General features: G+C 49.6%; 1 long non-coding RNA gene across 1 annotated transcript; it reads left to right on the top strand.

Annotated features, from left to right (window-relative positions):
• Positions 1 to 264: 264 nt before the first annotated feature.
• On the top strand, positions 265 to 8,736 carry LOC144740909 (uncharacterized). Its single transcript, XR_013589823.1, has 2 exons — positions 265 to 466; positions 8,576 to 8,736. It is a non-coding gene; the product is annotated as an uncharacterized LOC144740909 (long non-coding RNA).
• The last annotated feature ends 435 nt before the right edge of the window (positions 8,737 to 9,171 follow it).

Raw genomic sequence — 9,171 nt, 5'->3', positions numbered from 1 at the left:
TCTGCGAGTATGCTAATGAGGCGCGTCAGTGCTCATTATGCTAATTGACGCTAATGACGAGTTCAACAAAAGTCACGTGGTCGTGCGGACGCGAGATTATGCTAATTAGCCGTAACGATATGTTAATATGGCAATTAGATGTTAATGACATGCTAATGACATGCTAATGATATGTTAATACGATTGTTGGATTGGAGTTTGCGAAGTCCAACAGCTGCTGTTGGCAGGGTGGGGAGTGATGGGGGGGGGGGGGGGGGTACAAAGACAAAGCTCCCCCAGGTAGCCTCTAGCAGGGCTGTAGGGGCAAGTGCTGTTAGTAGCAGCAGTGTCTATGCACTACACACACACCACACACAGACAAAGCTACCCCAGGTAGCCTCTAGCAGGGCTGTAGGGGCAAGTGCTGTTAGTAGCAGCAGCAGTGTCTATGTACTACACACACCACACACAGACAAAGCTACCCCAGGTAGCCTCTAGCAAGGGCTGCAGGGGCAAGTGCTGTTAGTAGCAGCAGTGTCTATGCACTACACACACACCACACACAGACAAAGCTCCCCCAGGTAGCCTCTAGCAGGGCTGTAGGGGCAAGTGGGTGGCCAACACCACACTCGGCCGCCTTTGTCTCCCCAGTGGCGATGTTTACACTCACACACACTACACACACTACACACACAATCACATTCACACTCACACACACACTCACACACACACCCACTCACACACATACTCACACACACTCACATACACATACACACTCACATACACACTCACATACACATTCACACACACACCCTACACACACACTACACACACACTACACACACTACACACACTACACACACTCACATACACACTCACATACACACTCACATACACATTCACAAACACACTACACACGCACTACACACACACTACATACACTCACACACACACTCACACACACACTCACACTACACACACACACTGCATACACATTCACACACACACTCACATACACACTCACATACATACACACTCACACACAATACACACACACTACACACGACACACACACTCACACAAACACTCACATACAGGAGGGCGACTGCCTCCAACTGCCCAGTAGCAGCACCAGCGTCCTTCACGAGTCTCCTCCGCTGGTACCGGTCATCGGCAAGTCCACTCAGCTCCACGTCCTCCTGTACCACATCACTCCATCTCTTCTCTAGCCCGTGCCGCGCCCGTTTAGCCCCCTCGATCCGGCCGAACAAAAGCTGTTTGGGCATGCGGTGGCTGGGCATGCGGGCTACATGACCCAGCCAACGCAGCCTTGCCTGCCGGAGGAGCTCACCGATGGGACGTTGTCCAGATCTTTCAAGGATTTGTGAGATCCTCACACAATCCAGCCTGCTGGTTAAACCCAGGATGGATCGTAGGTAGGCCAGCCTAAATGTTTCTAACCGGCGAAGATGTTCCGTTAGGGGGGTCCACGTTTCGCAAGCGTAGAGAAGGGAGGGAATGACTGTGGCCGAGAAGACCTGAAGCTTCGTGCGGAGCGACAGACCAGGTAGCTTCCACACAGCAGCGTTACGCAACCGATGAAAAGATAATGCCGCTCGACTGATTCGGAGTGAGACTTCTGCTGTCAAACCGGAGCCGGTCATAAGCACACTGCCCAGGTATGGGAAACTCCCCACTCTCTCCACAACTGCCCCATCACCAATTGGGAGTTGTGGGGGTGGAGTGTCCGATGGTACAAAATACCCAGGCAGGTGTTTAGTTTTGGAGGGGCTGACGGTAAGGCCCCACCTTTTAGTGGCACGCTCCAGTCTCAGCAGCAGCGTCTCCAACTCCTCATCCTCTGAGTGAGCAGCAATTACCAGATCATCGGCATACATAACGTGGTTGGCTAATAGGGAGCCATCCCTTGATCGCACCCGGGTATCGATCAGCCTCCCATTATATCTGTACCAAATGGAAATTCTTCCGGTACAGCCATCGAAGGCTTCACAAACTACGTGGTCGAAATAGATGTTACATAATGTGGGAGCCAGAGGACATCCCTGTCGCACCCCAAGGTGTACAGGGAATGGCTCTGACTCCCGGCCACGTAGTTTTACCCGGGCCCGCTCACCATCATGAAGGTCCTTAATGATCGTGAGCAGAGGGTCAGGGACTCCGAAAGCACGAAGAACAACCCAGAGCCCAGGCCTACTGATGATATCATAGGCCTTGACCAGGTCAATAAAGCAGAGATGTAGGTCTTGTTGGAATTCCCTACACCTCTGCTTTAGCAGACGGACAGAAAATATGGCATCTGTGCAGGACCGCCCTTTCCTGAAACCGCATTGGGGCTCCGCAAGCCTCTCCTCAGCGTGCCTGGCAAGGCGATGTTGAATAATCCTTGCCAGGACCTTTCCCGGCACACTGATGAGTGAGATGCCCCTGTAGTTGTTACAGACACTCCTGCACACTCACACACATACTTACACACACACAGACACACACATACAGACACACACAGTTACACACACACAGTCACACATACACTTACACACACAGTTACGCACACACAGTCACACACACTTACACACAGAGACACACACATACACACACATACAGACACACGCATGCAGACACACAGAGTTACACACACACTCACACACACTCACACACACAGACACACATATACACACACATACAGACACACACATACAGACACACACAGTTACACACACACACACTCACACACACTTACACACACAGACACACACATACAGACACACACAGTTACACACACACAGTCACACATACACTTACACACGCTACACACTCACACATACACTCACACGCAAATACACACAGACACTTATTTACACACAAATACACACAGACACTTACTTACACACGAGCAGACAAAAGGAGAGGGAGGGAGGGGGAGGTTTGTTTAGAGTCGGGTCTGTGTGTGTGTCTGTGTGTGTGTCTCTGTGTGTGTGTCTGTGTGTGTGTGTCTGTGTGTGTCTGTGTGTGTGTGTCTCTGTGTGTGTGTCTGTGTGTGTCTGTGCGTGTGTCTGTGCGTGTGTCTGTGCGTGTGTCTGTGTGTGTGTCTGTGTCTGTGTGTGTTCTGTGTGTGTGTCTGTATATGTATCTCTATGTGCGTGTGTGTCTGTGTGTGTGTGTGTCTGTATGTGTGTCTCTGTGTGTGTGTCTGTTTGTGTGTGTCAGTGTGTCAGTGTGCCTGTGTGTGTCTGTGCGTGTATGTCTGTGTGTGTGTCTGTGTGTGTGTGTTTGTGTGGCAGTGTGTGTATGTGTGTGTGTGTCTGTGTGTGTGTGTGTGTTTGTGTGGCAGTGTGTGTATGTGTGTCTCTGTGTGTGTCTGTGTGTGTGTCTGTGTGTCTTTGTGTGTGTGTCGGTTTGTGTTCTGTCTGTGTATGTGTCTGTTTTTGCGTGGTGTGTGTTCTACATGTCGTTGCTCGCTACTAACAGCACTTGCCCCTACAGCCCTGCTAGAGGCTACCAGGGGCAGCTTTGTCTGTGTGTGGTGTGTGTAGTACATAGACACTGCTGCTACTACTCGCTACTAACAGCACTTGCCCCTGCAGCCCTGCTAGAGGCTACCTGGGGTAGCTTTGTCTGTGTGTGTGGTGTGTGTAGTACATAGACACTGCTGCTGCTACTAACAGCACTTGCCCCTACAGCCCTGCTAGAGGCTACCTGGGGGAGCTTTGTCTGTGTGTGGTGTGTGTGTAGTACATAGACACTGCTGCTGCTACTAACAGCACTTGCCCCTACAGCCCTGCTGGATGCTACCAGGGGCAGCTTTGTCTGTGTGTGGTGTGTGTAGTACATAGACACTGCTGCTGCTACTAACAGCACTTGCCCCTAAAGCCCTGCTAGAGGCTACCTGGGGGAGCTTTGTCTGTGTGTGGTGTGTGTAGTACATAGACACTGCTGCTGCTACTAACAGCACTTGCCCCTGCAGCCCTGCTAGAGGCTACCTGGGGGAGCTTTGTCTGTGTGACTGAGTTGGGGTGAGGGGGGATGAGAGCGGACACACCATGGGGGTGAGGGAGGTGAGTGGGTGAGGGGGGTAATTGGTGTGAATTCATTCCTCAAGGGATTACAAGATCAGCTGATAGATTGTCAAGAAAAGCGGATTAAACACAAACACACAGACACGCACAGACACACACACAGACACACACAGTGACACACACACAGACACACACACAAACACACAGACACACACACAGACACACACACAGACACACAGACAGACACACACACAGACACACGCACAGACACACACACAGACACGCACAGACACAGACACACACACAGAGACACACAATCAGACGCACACAGACACACACACACAGACACGCACACAGACACACAGAGACACACACAGACACAGACACACAGACACACACACAAACAGACACACAGACAGACACAGATACACACAGAGACACACACAGACACAAACACAGAGACACACGCACAGACACACACAGTCACAAAGAAACACATCGGCACACACAGACAGACATAGATACACACAGACACACTTACACACAGATACACAGACAAATACACACAGACACACACATAAAGACACACGCACAGACACACACAGTCACAAAGATATACACAGACACACACAGACAGACACAGATACACAGACACACCCACACAGAGACACAAACAGACACACACACACAAATACACTGACAAATACACACAGACACACATACAGAGACACACACACACACACAAGACAAAGATCTCCCGTGTAGCCTGTAACAGACTGTAGGGGCAAGTGCTGTTAGCGAGCACCTATGAAGGCTACCGGCACTGTGGCACACACAGAGGGGGTGGGTGGCCAGCACCACGCCCGGCCGCCTTTGTCTCCCCAGTGCTAGCGATGTTGACTATACCACCACCGCTACACCAGCTACTCATTTGAGGCTGAATCGACCTAGGGGAGGCCCAGGACCGGTTCAGATAATCGTCACAGTGACTCACATCCTTTATTTAACCATTGGAGACCCATAACCACCACCCCCATTGAGATTCACCATCTCTAGTGACTCACATCCTTTATTTAACCATCGGAGACCCACCACCCCCGTTGAGATTCACCATCTCTAGTGACTCACATCCTTTATTTAACCATTGGAGACCCACCACCACCACCGCCCCCATTGAGATTCACCATCTCTAGTGACTCGCATCCTTTATTTAACCATTGGAGACCCACCACCAACATTGAGATTCACCATCTCTAGTGACTCACATCCTTTATTTGACCATTGGAGACCCACCACCACCACCATTGAGATTCACCATCTCTAAGTGACTCACATCCTTTATTTGACCATTAGAGACCCACCACCACCCCCATTGAGATTCACCATCTCTAGTGACTCACATCCTTTATTTAACCATTGGAGACCCACCACCACCACCCCATTGAGATTCACCATCTCTAGTGACTCACATCCTTTATTTAACCATTGGAGACCCACCACCACCACCCCCATTGAGATTCACCATCTCTAAGTGACTCACATCCTTTATTTAACCATTGGAGACCCACCCCCATTGAGATTCACCATCTCTAGTGACTCACATCCTTTATTTAACCATTGGAGACCCACCACCACCACGCCCATTGAGATTCACCATCTCTAAGTGACTCACATCCTTTATTTAACCATTGGAGACCCACCACCACCACCCCCATTGAAATTCACCATCTCTAGTGACTCAAATCCTTTATTTAACCATTGGAGACCCACCACCACCACCATTGAGATTCACCATCTCTAGTGACTCACATCCTTTATTTAACCATTGGAGACCCACCACCACCACCACCATTGAGATTCACCATCTCTAGTGACTCACATCCTTTATTTAACCATCGGAGACCCACCACCACCACCACCATTGAGATTCACCATTTCTAGTGACTCACATCCTTTATTTAACCATTGGAGACCCACCACCCCCATTGAGATTCACCATCTCTAAGTGACTCACATCCTTTATTTAACCATTGGAGACCCACCACCACCACCCCCATTGAGATTCACCATCTCTAGTGACTCACATCCTTTATTTAACCATTGGAGACCCACCCCCATTGAGATTCACCATCTCTAAGTGACTCACATCCTTTATTTAACCATTGGAGACCCACCCCCATTGAGATTCACCATCTCTAGTGACTCACATCCTTTATTTAACCATCGGAGACCCACCACCACCACCACCATTGAGATTCACCATCTCTAGTGACTCACATCCTTTATTTAACCATTGGAGACCCACCACCACCCCATTGAGATTCACCATCTCTAGTGACTCACATCCTTTATTTAACCATTGGAGACCCACCACCACCACCCCCATTGAGATTCACCATCTCTAAGTGACTCACATCCTTTATTTAACCATTGGAGACCCACCACCCCCATTGAGATTCACCATCTCTAGTGACTCACATCCTTTATTTAACCATTAGAGACCCACCACCACCCCCATTGAGATTCACCATCTCTAAGTGACTCACATCCTTTATTTAACCATTGGAGACCCACCCCCATTGAGATTCACCATCTCTAAGTGACTCACATCCTTTATTTAACCATTGGAGACCCACCACCACCACCCCCATTGAGATTCACCATCTCTAGTGACTCACATCCTTTATTTAACCATTAGAGACCCACCACCACCCCCATTGAGATTCACCATCTCTAAGTGACTCACATCCTTTATTTAACCATTGGAGACCCACCCCCATTGAGATTCACCATCTCTAAGTGACTCACATCCTTTATTTAACCATTGGAGACCCACCACCACCACCCCCATTGAGATTCACCATCTCTAAGTGACTCACATCCTTTATTTAACCATTGGAGACCCACCCCCATTGAGATTCACCATCTCTAAGTGACTCACATCCTTTATTTAACCATTGGAGACCCACCCCCATTGAGATTCACCATCTCTAAGTGACTCACATCCTTTATTTAACCATTGGAGACCCACCCCCATTGAGATTCACCATCTCTAAGTGACTCACATCCTTTATTTAACCATTGGAGACCCACCCCCATTGAGATTCACCATCTCTAAGTGACTCACATCCTTTATTTAACCATTGGAGACCCACCACCACCACCCCCATTGAGATTCACCATCTCTAAGTGACTCACATCCTTTATTTAACCATTGGAGACCCACCCCCATTGAGATTCACCATCTCTAGTGACTCACATCCTTTATTTAACCATCGGAGACCCACCACCACCATTGAGATTCACCATCTCTAGTGACTCACATCCTTTATTTAACCATTGGAGACCCACCACCACCACCCCCATTGAGATTCACCATCTCTAAGTGACTCACATCCTTTATTTAACCATTAGAGACCCACCCCCATTGAGATTCACCATCTCTAAGTGACTCACATCCTTTATTTAACCATTGGAGACCCACCCCCATTGAGATTCACCATCTCTAAGTGACTCACATCCTTTATTTAACCATTGGAGACCCACCACCACCACCCCCATTGAGATTCACCATCTCTAAGTGACTCACATCCTTTATTTGACCATTAGAGACCCACCCCCATTGAGATTCACCATCTCTAAGTGACTCACATCCTTTATTTAACCATTGGAGACCCACCACCACCACCCCCATTGAGATTCACCATCTCTAAGTGACTCACATCCTTTATTTAACCATTGGAGACCCACCCCCATTGAGATTCACCATCTCTAAGTGACTCACATCCTTTATTTAACCATTGGAGACCCACCCCCATTGAGATTCACCATCTCTAAGTGACTCACATCCTTTATTTAACCATTGGAGACCCACCACCACCACCCCCATTGAGATTCACCATCTCTAAGTGACTCACATCCTTTATTTGACCATTAGAGACCCACCCCCATTGAGATTCACCATCTCTAAGTGACTCACATCCTTTATTTAACCATTGGAGACCCACCACCACCACCCCCATTGAGATTCACCATCTCTAAGTGACTCACATCCTTTATTTAACCATTGGAGACCCACCCCCATTGAGATTCACCATCTCTAAGTGACTCACATCCTTTATTTAACCATTGCGATGGTCTCTCTCTCTCTAATGGTTAAATAAAGGACATTCATCAACAGGCCCCAGTAACAAGGGCCAGAGGTTTCCATGGCAACGCTTAGAGAGCGGTGGGGGGGGGGGGCTGTGAGGAGGGGGGGGGGGGCTGTGGGTGGGGGAGGTGGGTGCGTGAGACAATTTGCATAAAGGGGCGTGGTCAACATTTGCATAAGTTCGCTTCTGATTGGACAACGCCCCCCCCCCCACACACACTCTCCCCCTCCCCGCCAGGTGGGCGTGAAGTGATTTGCATACTCGGCTTCCTATTGGACAATTGTCGTCACCCCCCCCCCCTCTATCCCCCCAAGCTCCGCCCCCTCCTCCAGCTCGCAATAGAAAGGGGGCGGGGCCAAGTCATTGTTGCTCCGCCCATTGTTAGTCGTGCTAAAGATAAAGCGACCCCAGGTAGCCTCTGGCAGGGCTGCAGGGGCAAGTGCTGTTAGTAGCAGCAGTGTCTATGTACTCACACACCACACACAGACAAAGCTACCCCAGGTAGCCTCTAGCAAGGGCTGTAGGGGCAAGTGCTGTTAGTAGCAGCAGTGTCTATGTACTACACACACCACACACAGACAAAGCTACCCCAGGTAGCCTCTAGCAAGGGCTGCAGGGGCAAGTGCTGTTAGTAGCAGCAGTGTCTATGTACTACACACACCACACACAGACAAAGCTACCCCAGGTAGCCTCTAGCAGGGCTGCAGGGGCAAGTGCTGTTAGTAGCAGCAGTGTCTATGTACTACACACACCACACACAGATAAAGCTGCCCCAGGTAGCCTCTAGCAGGGCCGTAGGGGCAAGTGCGGTTAGTAGCGAGTAGCAGCACCTATGGAGGCTACCGGCACTGTGGCTCAGATGCACACAGACACAGACACACACACAGACACACACACTGACACACACACACACACAGACGCACACACACAGACACACACACACACAGACACACACACACACAGACACACACACAGACACACACACAGACACACACACACACAGACAC

This window comes from Lampetra planeri, unplaced genomic scaffold, assembly GCF_965212315.1.
Source record: "Lampetra planeri unplaced genomic scaffold, kcLamPlan1.2.h2 scaffold_346, whole genome shotgun sequence".
NCBI classification, from domain to species: Eukaryota; Metazoa; Chordata; class Hyperoartia; order Petromyzontiformes; family Petromyzontidae; genus Lampetra; species Lampetra planeri.
This window is presented reverse-complemented; position numbering and strand designations above follow the sequence as displayed.